Genomic DNA, 15,455 nt, shown 5'->3' with positions numbered 1-15,455 from the left:
TGAGCATGTAGGGAGACTTTTGTTCATCTAGCACAAAGGGAATGGTTTGCAGGAGAAACTTTTACTCTGGTTTCTCAGTCTGTTTCCTAGTGTCGGTTTGGATTTCCTGCAGTTTTCACTGTAAATCCGAGAATGAGCCAATACTTCCCCATATATATGAATGGAGTGTAGTTTACAACTGAAAGAATCTTTGTGTTCCCAACAAGCTTTGTGAAGTACGGCATTCACACACACTTGTCTCTTAAAAGTGAGCATGTGGGGAGAATTTCATTCGTCTAGCAAAGGGAACGTTCTGCTAGAGAAACTTGTACTCTGTTTTCTCAGTTAGTTTCCTAGTGCCAGTCGGAAGTTCCTGCAGTTTTCACTGTGAGCCCGAATTCGAGCTAGTACCTCCCCATATATATGTATGGAGTGTAGTTTGCACCTGAAAAGGTAATTTGTGTTCCCAACAAGCTAGGTGAAGGACAGCATTCACAGAATCTATCTCTCAGAACTGAGCATTGGGGGAGACGTTCGTTCATGTAGCACAAAGGGAACGGGTTGTAGGAGAAAATTTAATTTGGTTTTTCAGTGTGTTTCCTAGTGTTCGTTTGATGTTCTTGCAGTTTTCGCTGTAAAAACGAGTTGGTGCTAGTACATCCCCATATATATATATGGAGTGTCTTTTGCAACTGAATAGTGTCTTTGTGTTCCCAACAAGCTCTTTGAAGGGCGGCTTTCACACACATATATCTTTCAGAACTGAGCATGTGGGTAGACTTTCGTTCATCTAGCACAAATGGAATGGGTTTCAGGAGAAATTTTACTCTTGTTTCTCAGTCTCTTTCTTAGTGCCAGTTTGAAATTCCTTTAGTTTTCACTGTAAAACCGAGTGGGACAAATACCACCCCATATATATATATTGTATGTAGTTTGCATCTGAAAAGAAACTTTGTGTTCCCAACAAGCTTCGTAAGGACGGGTTTCACACACATTATCTCTCAGAACTGAGCATGTGGGGAAACATTCGTTCATCTAACAAAATAAACGAGTTGCATGGAAAATTATTACTCTTGTTTCTCAGTCTGTTTCCTACTTCGGTTGGAAGTTCCTGCAATTTTCACTGTAAAACCGATTTGGAACTAGTACTTCCCCATATGTATATATGGAGTGTAGTTTGCAACTGAAAAGAATCTTTGTGTTCCCAACAAGCTATGTGAAGGACGGCTTTCGCACACATAGATCTCCAGAACATAGCATGTCGGGAGAAATTCATTCATCTACCAAAACAGAATGGATGCATGGGAAATTTTTACTCTTGTTTCACAGACTTTTCCTAGTGTCGGTTGGAAATTCCTGCAATTTTTCACTTTAAACCGAGTTGGAGTTATTAATTCCCCATATATATGTATGGATTGTCATTTGCTTCTTAAAAAAACTTTGTGTTCCCAACTAGCTAAGTGTAGTACGGTTTCCCCCACACTTATCTCTCAAACTGAGCATAAGGGGAGACGTTCGTTCGTCTAGCACATGGAACGCTTTGCTGGAGAATCTTTTACTCTGGATTCTCAGTCTGTTTCCTAGTGCCGGTTTGAAGATCCTGCAGTATTCGCTGTAAAACCGAGTTGGTTCTAGTACCTCCCCATATAAATATATGGAGTGTAGTTTGCAAGTGGATAGTAACTTTGTGTTCCCCAACAAGCTAGTTGAAGGACTGCTTTCACACACAATTATGTCTCAGAACGAAGCATGTGTGGAGACTTTCGTTCAACTAGCAAAAAGGGAACGGATTGCATGTGGAATATTTACTCTGGTTTCTCAGTCAGTTTCCTAGTGCTGGGATGAAGTTCTTGCGTTTTCAATGTAAACCGTGTTGGAGATAATACTTCCCCATATATATATATGGAGTGTAGTTTGCATCTGAAAAGAGTATTTGTGTTCCCAAAAAGCTAGTTTAAGGGAGGGTTTCACACAAACTTACCTCTCTAATCTGAGCATGTAGAGAGACTCTCGTTCATCTAGCACAATTGAACTGTTGCAAGAATCTTTACTTTGGTTTCTCAGTCTATATCCTAGTGCCGGGTTTAAGTTACTGTAGTTTTCTCTGTAAAACCGAGTTGGATCTAGAACCTCCCCAAATATATTTATTGAGTGTAGTTTGCACTTGAAGAGAAACTCTATGTTCCCAACAAGTTTGTTGAAGGACGACTTTCACACACACATATATTTCAGTACTGAGCCTGTGGATAGACTTTCTTTCATGTAGCACAAAGGGAAAGTTTTGCAGGAGAAAATTTACTCTGGTTTCTCAGTCTGTTTCCTAGTGCCGTTTTGAAATTCCTGCATTTTTCGCTGTAAAATGAATTGGAGCTGGTTCTTCCCAACATAATGAATGGATTGCAGTTTGCTTCTGAAAAGTAACTTTGTGTTCCCAACAAGCTAGGTGAAGGACGTCTTTCAAAACACACTTATCTCTCAGCACTGAGCTTGTGGAGAGACTTTCGTTCATCTAGCACAAATGGAATGGTTTGCAGGAGAAATTTTTCTCTGGTTTCTCAGGCTTTTTCCTAGTGTCGATTAGAATTTCCTGCAGTTTTCACTGTAAAACCGAGTATGAGCCAATTCCTCCCCATATATGTGAATGCAGTGTAGTTCACAACTGAAAAGTATCTTTGTGTTCCCAATAAGCCATGTGAAGTATGGCATTCACACACACATGTCTCTCAAAACTGAGCATGTGGGGATACGTTCATTCGTGTAGCACAAGGGAAAGGTTTGCTGGATAAACATTTACTCTGATTTCACAGTTAGATTTCCTAGTGCCGGTCGGAAGTTCCTGCAGTTTTCACTGTGAAACCGAGTTGGAGCTAGTACCTCCCCATATATATGTATGGAGTGTAGATTGCATCTGAAGAGAAATTTTGTGTTCCCAACAAGCTAGGTGAAGGACGAAATTCACACAAACTTATCTCTCAGAACTTAGCATTTGGGGAAGCATTCGTTCATGTAGCACAACGGGAACTGGTTGCAGGTGAAATTTTAATTAGTTTTATTGTGTTTCCTAGTGTTGGTTTGAAGTTCCAGCAATTTTCGCTGTAAAGAAAATTTGGTGCTAATACCTCCCCATACATATATATGGATTGTATTTTGCAACTGAATAGAATCTTTGTGTTCCCTACAAGCTCTGTGAAGGGTGGCTTTCACACACATATATCTCTCAGAACTGAGCATGTAGGGAGACTTTCGTTCATCTAGCTCAAAGGGAATGGTTTGCAGGAGAAACTTTTACTCTGGTTTCTCAGTCTGTTTCCTAGTGTCGGTTTGGATTTCCTGCAGTTTTCACTGTAAATCCGAGTATGAGCCAATACTTCCCCATATATATGAATGGAGTGTAGTTTACAACTGAAAGAATCTTTGTGTTCCCAACAAGCTTTGTGAATTACGGCATTCACACACACTTGTCTCTCAAAAGTGAGCATGTGGGGAGACATTCGTTCGTCTAGCAAAAGGGAACGTTTTGCTAGAGAAACTTGTACTCTGTTTTCTCAGTTAGTTTCCTAGTGCCAGTCGGAAGTTCCTGCAGTTTTCACTGTGAGCCCGAATTCGAGGTAGTACCCCCCCCATATATATGTATGGAGTGTAGTTTGCACCTGAAGAGATAATTTGTGTTCCCAACAAGCTAGGTGAAGGACGGCATTCACACAATCTTATCTCTCAGAAACTGAGCATTTGGGGAGACGTTCGTTCATGTAGCACGAAGGGAACGGGTTGTAGGAGAAAATTTAATTTGGTTTTTCAGTGTGTTTCCTAGTGTCCGTTTGAAGTTCTTGCAGTTTTCGCTGTAAAAACGAGTTGGTGCTAGTACCTGCCCATATATATATATGGAGTGTCTTTTGCAACTGAATAGTGTCTTTGTGTTCCCAACAAGCTCTTTGAAGGGCGGCTTTCACACACATATATCTCTCAGAACTGAGCATGTTGGGAGACGTTCGTTCATCTAGCACAAAATGAATGGTATGCAATAGAATATTTTACTCTGTTTTCTCAGTCTTTTTCCTAGTGCCGGTTTGAATTTTTTGCAGTTTTGACTGTAAAAACGATTTGGAGCTATTACCTCCCCTTATAAATTTATGTAGTGTAGTTTGTCAATGAAAGGAGACTTTGTGTTCCCAACAAGCTACATGAAGTATTGCATTCAAAGACACCTATCTCTCAGATCTGAGCATGTGGAGAGATGTTCGTTCATCTAGCACATAGGAACGTGTTTCACGGGAAACTTTTACTCTTCTTTCTCAGTCTGTTTCCTCGTGTCGTTTTGAATTTCCTGCAGTTTTCACTGTAAATCCGATTTGGAGCTAGTACATCCCCAAATATATGTATGGATTGTAGTTTTCATCTGAAAATAAACTTTGTATTCCAAACAAGCTAGGTTAAATACGGGTTTCACACACACTTATCTCTCACAACAGAGCATGATGGGAGACTTTCTTTCATCTAGCTCAAAGGGAATGGTTTGCAGGAGAAACTTTTTCTCTGGTTTCTCAGTCTGTTTCCTAGTGTCGGTTTGGATTTCCTGCAGTTTTCACTGTAAATCCGAGTATGAGCCAATACTTCCCCATATATATGAATGGAGTGTAGTTTACAACTGAAAAAATTTTGTGTTCCCAACAAGCTTTGTGAAGTACGGCATTCACACACACTTGTCTCTCAAAAGTGAGCATGTGGGGAGACATTCGTTCGTCTAGCAAAAGGAACGTTTTGCTAGAGAAACTTGTACTCTGTTTTCTCAGTTAGTTTCCTAGTGCCAGTCGGAAGTTCCTGCAGTTTTCACTGTGAGCCCGAATTCGAGCTAGTACCTCCCCATATATATGTATGGAGTGTAGTTGCACCTGAAGAGATAATTTGTGTTCCCAACAAGCTAGGTGAAAGACGGCATTCACACAATCTTATCTCTCAGAACTGAGCATTGGGGGAGACGTTCGTTCATGTAGCACAAAGGGAACGGGTTGTAGGAGAAAATTTAATTTGGTTTTTCAGTGTGTTTCCTAGTGTCTGTTTGAAGTTCTTGCAGTTTTCGCTGTAAAAACGAGTTGGTGCTAGTACCTACCCATATATATATATGGAGTGTCTTTTGCAACTGAATAGTGTCTTTGTGTTCCCAACAAGCTCTTTGAAGGGCGGCTTTCACACACATATATCTCTCAGAACTGAGCATGTTGGGAGACGTTCGTTCATCTAGCACAAAATGAATGGTATGCAATAGAATATTTTACTCTGTTTTCTCAGTCTTTTTCCTAGTGCCGGTTTGAATTTTTGCAGTTTTGACTGTAAAAACGATTTGGAGCTATTACCTCCCCTTATAAATTTATGTAGTGTAGTTTGTCAATGAAAGGAGACTTTGTGTTCCCAACAAGCTACATGAAGTATTGCATTCAAAGACACCTATCTCTCAGATCTGAGCATGTGGAGAGATGTTCGTTCATCTAGCACATAGGAACGTGTTTCACGGGAAACTTTTACTCTTCTTTCTCAGTCTGTTTCCTCGTGTCGTTTTGAATTTCCTGCAGTTTTCACTGTAAATCCGATTTGGAGCTAGTACATCCCCAAATATATGTATGGATTGTAGTTTTCATCTGAAAATAAACTTTGTATTCCAAACAAGCTAGGTTAAATACGGGTTTCACACACACTTATCTCTCACAACTGAGCATGAGAGGAGACTTTCATTCATCTAGCACAAAGGGAACTGGTTGCAGGAGAAATTTTACTCTGGTTTCTCAGTTTGTTTCCTTGTTCCGGTTTGAAGTTCCTGCAGTTTTCACTGTAAAACCGCGTTGGAGCTAGTACCTCCCCATATATATATATGGAGTGTAATTTGCAAGTGGAAAGCAATCATCACCAAGTTTTTTAGGAAACCAGAATATCTGTCCCCTGGGAATTATTCTTCTTACATATCTAAGTGGAGGCAGAATCTCCAGTGCGCTTTTCCATTGCAAACCACTTTTACTTGAAACTTTCATTAAGAATCATGCTGTGAAATCAGACTTAGTATTTCTATAAATCACTCTGCCTTATATGATGGATTACAGAGCACCACTCCACACGATCAATTATCAGATCTGTATGAATTTGGCAGCCGATCTTCACCTAGCTTGTTGGGAAACTAGAATTTCATGTCTATGGGAGCTATGCTGCTTTGATATATATGGGGACACACAAGCACCAGCACGGTTTTCAACACCAAACTTCATTTAATTGAAACGAGTTTTGAGAAACATGCTGAGGAATCAGAGTAAATGTTTCTACATGTCAATTAAACTTCAATGGTGGATGAAAGAACGCATCTCTACAAGCTCACTTCTAAGATCTTAATATGTGTTGGAGCCGTCCTTCACTTAATTTGTTTGAAACTGAGAGTTTCGGGTCTAGGGGAACTATGATACTTATATATCTAAGGGGAGGTAATCGCTCTCACGAGGTTTCCCACAGCAAGCCGCTTTTACATTGAAAACGGCATTAGGAAACATGCTGTGAAGTCAGAGAATGTGTGTCTAGAAGTCCGTCTGCCTTTTATGCTACATGAAGTAACGCCTCCCCATATGCTCAATTTTCAGAATTTTATGAGCGTGTGAGCCGTCTGTCACCTACCTTGTTAGAAACCCAGAGATTCAGTCCCAGATAAACTATGCTGCTTTCATATATATGGAGACATACTAACCTGAACTCGGTTTATAACTGCAAAACGCTTTTACTTGAAACCAGCTTTAAGACACATGTTGAGAATTCAGAGTAAGTGTTTCAGTATGTCACTTAACCTTCAATGCTGGATGAAAGAACGCCTCTCCACAAGCTCAATTCTGATATCTGAATTTGTGTTGGAGACGTCCTTCAACAAACTTGTTGGAAACTCAGAGATTCAGTCCAATTTAATCTATGCTGCTTTCATATATATGGGGACATACTAGCTCCAACTCGTTATTTCACAGCAACCTGCTTTTACTTTAAAACTGGCTTTGAGATACATGCTGAGAAACCAGAGTAAGTGTTTCTGCTGCAACCCATTCCCTTTATGCTAGATTAACGAACGTCTCTCCGCAGGGTCAATTCTGAGTGTTAAGTGTGTGTGAAAGCAGTTAATCACCTAGCTTGTTGGGAACACACAGTTTCTTTTGATTGGGAAACTACACTAGATACATATATATGGGTAGGTACAAGCTCCACTGGGTTTTACAGTGAAAACTGCATGAACTTCAAACGCTACTTATATATCTAAGAGGAGGCAATCACTCAAATGCAGTTTTCCACAGCAAACCTCTTTTACTTTGAAACAGGCATTAGTAAACATGCTGAGAAATCAGAGACTGTGTTTCTACATGTCACTCTGCATTTTATGCTGGATGAAAGATCGCCTCTACACATGCTTTATTTTCAGATTTGTATCGGTGTGGAAGCCGTCCTTCACCTAGCTTGTAAGGAACCCAGACATTCTTGTCTAGGGAAACAATGCTGCTTTCATATATATGGGGATGTATTAGCACCAACCCACTTTTCACTGCAAACCCATTTTACTTGAAGCCAGCATTGAGAATCATGCTGAGAAATCAGAGTAAGTGTTTCTGTATGTCACTTAACCTTCAATGCTGGATGAAAGAACGCCTCTCCACAAGCTCTCTTCTTACATCTGAATTTGTGTTGGAGCCATCCTACACCTAACTTGTTGGTAACCCAGAGTTTCTGGTATAGGGGAACTACGCAACTTACATATCTAAGGGGAGGCACTCGCTCCAATGCAGTTTTCCACAGCAAACCACTTTTACATTAAAAACAGCATTAGGAAACATGCTGAGAATTCAGAGAATGTGTGTCTAGAATACCTCTGCCTTCTCTGCTGGATGAAGGAACGCCTCTCCACATTCTCAATTTTCAGAACTGTATAAGTGTGGAAATCGTATTCACCTAGCTTGATGGAAACCCAGATTTTCAGTCCAAGGTAAACTACGCTGCTTTCATATATATGGGGATGTACTAGCACGAATTCGGTATTTCACAGCAAACCACTTTTACTTGAAACCGGCTTTGAGAATCATGCTGAGAAACCAGGGTAAGTTTTTCTAGTGCTACATATTCTCTTTATGCTAGATGAATGAATATCTCTCCACGTGCTCAATTCTGAGGGTTAAGTGTGTGTGACAGCCTTCAATCACCTACCTTGTTGGGAACACACAGTTTCTTTTTAGTGGGCAATAACACTACATACATATATATGGGGAGGTACTATCTCCAACTCGCTTTTACAGTGAAAAATTCATGAATTTCAAACCCGCACTAGGAACATACTTTGAAATCAGTGTAAGTGTTTCCACTGCAACCCATTCCCTTAATGCTAGATAAACGAACATCTTTCCACATGCTCAATTCTCAGTGTCAAGTGTGTGTGAAAGCCGTCAATCACCTAGCTTGTTGGGAATACACAGTTTCTTTTCAGTGGGAAACTACACTACATAAACATATATGGGGAGGAACTGGCTCCAACTCGGTTTTATAGTGAAAACTGTATGAACTTCATACCTGCACTAAGAAACATGAGAAACCAGAGTAAATGTTTCTACTACAACCCATTCCCTTTATGCTAGATGAACGAATGTCTCTCCACATGCTCAATTCTGAGAGTTAATTGTTTGTGACAGCCTTCAATCACCTTCCTTGTTGGGAACACACAGTTTCTTTTGAGTTGTAAACTACAATGCATACATATAAATGGGGAGGTACTATATCCAACTCACTTTTACAGTGAAAAATGCATGAATTTCAAACTGGCACTAGGAACATACTCTGAAATCAGAGTAAGTGTTTCTACTGCAACCCATTCCCTTTATGGTAGATGAACAAAAGTCTCTCCACATGCTCAATTCTGAGAGTTAAATGTGTGTGAAAGCCATCAATCACCTAGCTTGTTGGGAACACACAGTTTCTTTTCAGTGGGAAACTACACTAGATACATATATATGGGAAGGTACAAGCTCCAACTAGGTTTTACAGTGAAAACTGCACGAACTTCAAACGCTACTTACATATCTAAACGGAGGAAATCACTCCAACCTGGTTTTCCAGAGCACAGCGCTTTTACTTTGAAACTGGCATTAGTAAACATGCTGAGAAATCAGAGAATATATTTCTACATGTCACTCTTCCTTTTATGCTGGATGAAAGACAGCCTCTCTACGTGCTCTAATTTCAGATCTGTGTATGTGTGGAAGCCGTCCTTCACCTACCTTGTTGGGAACTCAGATTTTCTGGACTAGGGAAACTACACTGCTTTCATATATATGGGAACGTTTTAGCACCAACTCGGTTTTTCACAGCAAAGAGCTTTTACTTGAAATTGGCTTTGAGAAACCAGCTGAGAAATCAGAGTAAGTGATTCTGTATATCACATTACCTCCAATGCTGGATGAAAGAACACCTCTGCGCATGCTCACTTCTGATATCTGAATGTGTGTTAGAGCCATTCTTCACTTAACTTGTTGGAAACCCATAGTTCCTGGTCTATGGGAACTATGCTGCTTACACATCTAAGCAAAAGCAATCGCTCCAACTCTGTTTTCCTCAGCAAACTTGTTTTAGTTTGAAACTGGCCTAAGGAAACTTGTTGAGAAATCAAAGAATGTGTTTCTGTATGTCACTTAACCTTCAATGCTCGATTGAAGAACACCACTCCACATGCTCTATTTTTAGATCTGTATGTGTTTGGAAGCCGTTCTTCACCTAGCTTGTTGGGAACCCAGATTTTCTGGACTAGGGAAACTACACTGCTTTCATATATATGGGAACGTTTTAGCACCAACTCGGTTTTCCACAGCAAACCCCTTTAATCGAAACTGGCTTTGAAATACATGCTGAGAAATCAGAGTAAGGGTTTCTGTATCACTTAACCTTCAATGCTGGATGAAAGAACGCCTCTCTACAAGCTCACTTCTGACATCTGAATGTGTATTAGGGCCGTCCTTCACCTAACTTGTTGGAAAACCTGAGCTGGTCTATGGGAACTACGCTGCTTACATATCTAAGCAGAGGCACTCGCTCCAACTCTGTTTTCCTCAGCAAACTTGTTTTACTTTCAAACTGGCCTAAGGAAATATGCTGAGAAATCAGAGAATGTGTTTCTGTATGTCACTTGAACTTCAATGCTGGATGGAAGAATGCCTCTCCACATGCCCTATTTTCATGTCTGTGTATGTGTGGAAGCCGTCCTTCACCTACGTTGCTGGGAACTCAGATTTTCTGGACTAGGAAAACTATGCTGTTTTCAAATATATGGGGACGTACTGGCAACAACTTGGTTTTCCACTACAAACCACTTTTACTTGAAATCAGCTTTGATAAACAAGCTGAGAAATCAGTGTAAGTGTTTCTGTTTTTGCTTAAACTTGAATGCTGGATGAAAGAACGCCTCCCCACATGCTCACTTCTGACAGATAAATGTGTTTTGGAGCAATCTTTCACGTAACTTGTTGGAAACCCAGAGTTTCTGGTATAGGGGAACTGAGCTACTTACATATCTAAGCGGAGGCACTCGCTCCAATGTGGTTTTCCACAGCAAACCGCTGTTACTTTGAAACCGGCATTAGGAAATATGCTGAGAAATCAGAGACTGTGTTTCTACATGTCACTCTACCTTTTATGCGGGATGAAGGCTTGCCTCTATACATACTCAGTTTTCAGATCTGTATGTGTGTGGGAAGCTGTCCTTCACCTAGGTTTTTGGGAACCCAGAGTTTCTGGACTAGGGAAACTACACTGTTTTCATATATATGGGAAAGTATTAGCACCAACTCGGTTTTCCACTGCAAATTGCTTTTACTTGCAACCGGCTTTGAGAAACATGCTGAGAAATCAGAGAAAATGTTTATGTATGTCACTTAACCTTCAGTGCTTGATGAAAGAACGCTTCTCCACATGCTCACTTCTGACAGCTGAATGTGTGTTGGAGCCGTCTTTCACCTAACTTGCTGGAAACCCAGAGTTTCTGGTCTTCGGGAACTACACTACTATCATATCTAAGTGGAGGCATTTGCTCCAATGAGGTTTTCCTCAGCAAGGTGATTTTACTTTGAAACCGGCATTAGTAAACTTGCCGAGAAACCTGAGAATGTGTTTCTACATGTCACTCTGCCCTTTTTGCTGGATGAAAGTACGCCTCTCCACATGCTGTCTTTTGAGGTCTGAATGTGTGTTGGAGCCGTCCTTCACCTACCTTGTTTGGGAACGCAGTGTTTTTAGCCTAGGGGAACTACACTGCTTACATTTCTAATGGGTGACACTCCCTCCAAAGCGCTTTTTCAGGGAAATCTGCTTTTACTTTGAAACTGGCTTTAGGAAGCATTCTGAGAAGTCAGAGTAAGTGTTTCTGCATGCAGTTTGCGTTTTAAGCTGGATGAAAGAACGCCTCTCCACATGCTCACTTCTGAGATCTGTGTGTGTGGAAACCGTCATTCACCTAGCTTGTTGGGAACCCAGAGTCTCTGACCTAAGGTATCTACGCCTCTTACATATCTATCGTTTGTCACTCACTCCAACCCCGTTTTCCACTGCAAACCACTTTTAATTGGAAACTGGCTTTTGGAAACTTGCTGAGAAATCAGAATATGTGTTTATATAAAGTCCCTCTGCCTTTTATGCTGGATGAAAAAACACCTTTCCCCATGCTCACTGTAGAGAGTTGAATGTGTTTGGAAGCTGTCCTTCACCTAGCTTGTTGTAAACCCAGATATTCTGTCCTATCAAAAACACGCTACTTATATGTCTTTGTGGAGGAACTCGCTCCAACTTGGTTTTTCAGCGCAAACTGCCCTTTCTTGCAAAAAGGAGCTGGGAAACCGAATTTGAGCGATTGCCTCCCCATAGATATGTAAGTAGCACAGTTTCCCTGAAGCAGAACCCTCTGTTACAGGTTTTATAGGGACACCATGAACTGACCCACGTGGGAGATGCAGAGGATTCCAAGAACAAAAAATCCTACACCAAGAAGTTTGAAACAACTAACCACAGCTCTTGCCATTTTTACTAAAAAATGAGCCTGAAGTCTCACTTGGGGAAGATTGTTCTCCAGGACATTAGTCTGCCTTTATCTTGGTCTGCAGCTGTCTATATGGATCAGGTCATAGTGCCTCTGTAAAACCTCTAACAAAACAAAATTTATTTTCTATTCTGCAATTTGTTGTCTTTATATCAGTGCAAAAGTTTTAAGATCCTTAAAGATCAGAGACTTGAAAATAGGCTTTCCTATAAATTTTAGGTAAAGGCAACATTGTCTCACAAAAGGTGCAGAGTTAGCAAGACTAAGCCCAGAAAAGAGGGCATGGGGTTAAAGCCAAAGAACAGATCTAATATGAAGTCAGGTTTGTTCTTTCTAATATAGTATATTCGATTTTTATATTTTAAGTATATGAGTAAAGTTTAGCCTTTTCCCATTTTAAATTGTGCAATTAAGGTGCATTAGGTGCATTAACAATGCTGTGAGACCAACACCACTGGTTTCAGACTATTGTCTTCCTCAAAGTAAAAGCTTGTATCCAAAGCACACCCCACGTCCTCCCTCCCCCAGCCTGTGACAAGCCCTCATCCCCTGTCTCTTTCTATGTCTTTACCTATCCTGGAGGTTCCCTATCAATTAAATCATATAAATGGTGGCTTTTCTGTTTTTGTTTTTGTTTTTGTTTTTTTGCATGCCCATATATCTTAAGCAGGGTTGGGTGAATTTTTTTGTTTTTATGTGAATTAGCATTTTTGTATTTTGAGAGGAAAATCCAGATGGATTAAAGATGAGATGTATTAAATGAAGCCCTTTTAGTAACTCTGTGCATAATCTCATAGTAGGAACTGATGTTCTAAGTGTGAAACCAGAGCCAGAAGGGAGGTGCTTAGCTCTTCCTGTGGCAAAATAAATGCAAACAAAACCAGAAAACAAAGGCCAAGAAAGACAGCTGGAAAGACAATCCACAACCTGGAAAAAGCATCCCTCATGACTCAAGGTCAGAGAAAGGCTTCACATCCCTGTGGTCCAAAAACCTCTTGAAATCCAGTGTTCTGAAAAGAAACAAAACACACAGTCAGTTCCAATGAGAGGCAGTGCCGGTGGCCAGTGTGTGTCAGGTGAGGACACAGACATAGGGACACACTGTGGAGACAGCATTGGCCAACATCAGACTGGCAGGCATTTAGCCTGGTGACAACCAGATCTGGTGACAATGTGAGAGGGCAGAGGACCCAGCAGGTTGCCTGGAAAGAAGAGCAAATGGATGCTTCTCTCTGGGAGAACAGGGTACAGGACACATCAAAGTACCACAGGTGCATCAATTCCCCAGCAGTGCTGATCCTTAGGGCTGATCCCACCAAAGATCTTGCACAATTTCAAAGATTATTTTTCTTCAGTAACATGAATTCAAAATAATCAATATGTCATCAAGGGATTTTCAGAAGTGACCTTCCCTGGGCCCTAACAATACACACACATAAATACACACATATACACATAAATACAAATAGAAACATAAATATGTACACACATACATCCAGGAAAGAGACAGACAGAGTGAAACACAGAGAAGCAGAGGGAGACAGAGAAAACAGAGAGAGACAAGACAGAGAGAGAGGCACTGAGAGACAGACAGGGAAAATAAACACTGGAGCTGGGAAGGAGTGGAAATCACGCACATTTTCACAAGTCAGTCTACATCTCAGAACCTGGTCCCAATGTCCATCGACCCTCCAGGGAAGGGTGTGGGGATCACACAAGGACGTGTGACCAGAAGGCAAAAAACAGGAAGCCATTGTGGGGCAGCCCACCACAGAGGCCTAGATTGGACACTGGGCCTGTTTGTCAACATGACAGAATGACCTAGGAGGTTGTATGCCAGAGTGGACTATGTCAGAGTTGTATTTAATTTCAGCCCCAAGACTGGGAGCTGGGAAGCAAGCAGCAAGGAAAGTGACTTTCTCCAGGCCCCAGGGCAGACTCTGGCCTGTGTGGCATGTGATCTTCACTCTGCCAGCCCTCTGTGGGGTCCTTCCTTTGCTGAGTCTGTGCACAAGCTCCCTGTGATGCCAGCCCATGGAGGTGACAGGTGCAGTAGGGGTTTCTTGGTCTAGAGACAGGATGGGTTCTCTAGGAAGCAGAGGATAGAATGATCCCCACTGTGCCAATGGGGGATTCGGGAGACACTGAGAGGCACGTGGCTTGTCCATGGTGACAGCACTGCTGAGTGGGGGGAGCCAGGTATGAACCCAGCTGTGTCCTCAGAGCTGCGGCCCTGGCTGCATCCAGGCCTCCCCAGGGCTATGGGGGAATTCTCAGTTGGTGTTGCTGTGTAAGGACATGGCATGGGGTGGGAAGTGAGCCATTGGCAGCCCAGAAAGTCCCTTGGGGAGCTTTGTTTAGGGAGGAGGCTTGGGTAAGGGGGCTCCAGGAAGTGACCTTACTTCCCTGGCAATAGAGCACAACAAATTGGAACCGAGGTCACCAGGCACCCATTCTGTAGAGAAGTCCCTACTCAGCTCACCTGGTTGGAGACAGAGGCATGTTCTGCTGCATCCCAATATCCCGAGGCCACAGCCCCTGGAAAGCCCACAGGGAGGGGCTGTAACAATGGAGCGACACTGGGTCAGGTCTCACCCCAGGTGCCTCTGGCCTTTTGGCCAGAGAGACCCAAAGGTAACACAGGGAGACCAGGACAGTCCCGCCCAGGCCGGGCCACCACTAAGATCCCACCCAGGTAGGCCCACGGCCACTTCCTGGCTGGTGGAGGTGGAGCAGTCATGTTGGGGATGGGTTTCTGCCTCAAGCAAGAGCAGGTCAGAGTCCTGGGGGGCCCTGGTGAGGTGGTGGTGGTGGGGGTGGTGGTCGGTTGGTAACATCCACAGCCCAGGTCAAAGCTGGCTGGATGGGATGAGGAGAGCTGGGGCAGGGCCTGCTGCCCGAAGGGAGGGTAGAGCCCATGATCTTGGGTACATCTTCTCCCACCCAGGTGTCTGAGCTGAACAAGGTCCGGTCTGATCTGGCAGCAGAGGGTCGAGTGGACGGAAGCAGTTTTCCTGGTTGGGCAGGGCTCTGAGACTTCCACGGGTCAGCTGCTGGTCACTGTCATTGCAGAACCAGATACCACATACTGAACAGAAGCTGATGAATAAGAACACCAACGCCCCCTCCCCAAGTGAAGGGCTGGTGTGCTACTCTTCTGAGGGCCAGCGCAGGATCCAGGTGAGTCTGGATATGGAGGGGTCCCCACCACGATGGCCCAGAAATGAATGGGGCAGGCCTCCAACCCAGACATCACCCAGGGCTCTCCCCAGGGACCTGCCCGGGGCTGACGGGCAGCTCAGCACACCCGGCTCTGACCTGGAGCACCGTGCCCACCTCGCTGCAAGTCAGGTGGAGGACCAGGAGCCCCCAAAGCAGAGCCCGAAGGTCAGAAATGCAG

Source organism: Camelus ferus, chromosome 3 (assembly GCF_009834535.1).
Source record: "Camelus ferus isolate YT-003-E chromosome 3, BCGSAC_Cfer_1.0, whole genome shotgun sequence".
Classification (NCBI taxonomy): Eukaryota; Metazoa; Chordata; class Mammalia; order Artiodactyla; family Camelidae; genus Camelus; species Camelus ferus.
The sequence above is the reverse complement of the archived record's forward strand: the minus strand, read 5'-3'. Positions refer to the sequence as shown.